This window comes from Populus euphratica, unplaced genomic scaffold (genome assembly GCF_000495115.2).
Source record: "Populus euphratica unplaced genomic scaffold, PopEup_1.0 scaffold564.1, whole genome shotgun sequence".
Taxonomy (NCBI): Eukaryota; Viridiplantae; Streptophyta; class Magnoliopsida; order Malpighiales; family Salicaceae; genus Populus; species Populus euphratica.
The window spans coordinates 110,406-110,859 of NW_011500443.1; positions in this window are offsets into that span (position 1 = coordinate 110,406).

Genomic DNA, 454 nt, shown 5'->3' on the forward strand with positions numbered 1-454 from the left:
TGTTGGCCAAATATGTGATTCTGGTGATTATTTAGTCATGTTTTCGGGTTCTTTTTGTTGTGTATAGGATTTGCAGTTTCAGAAGCTGATTGGGACAGGTCGTAGGGAGAATGGACTATATATTTTAGATGAGTTAAAAGTGACAGTTGCCACTGCTGTCACTGCTACTACTACTGTTGATTTGTCTTTCTTTCGTTTGAGTCTTTCATCTTCTAGTTTTTATTTATGGCATTCCCGTCTAGGTCATGTTTCATCTTCTCGTTTGAGATTTTTAGCATTCACAGGAGCTTTAGGAAATTTGAAAACTTGTGACATTTCTGATTGTAGTGGATGTAAACTAGCAAAATTTTTCGCCTTACCTTTCAACCGAAGTATTTCTATTTCATCTTCACCATTTGATTTGATTCATTCTGATGTATGGGGACCTTCTCCTGTTGCCACAAAAGGAGGGTCT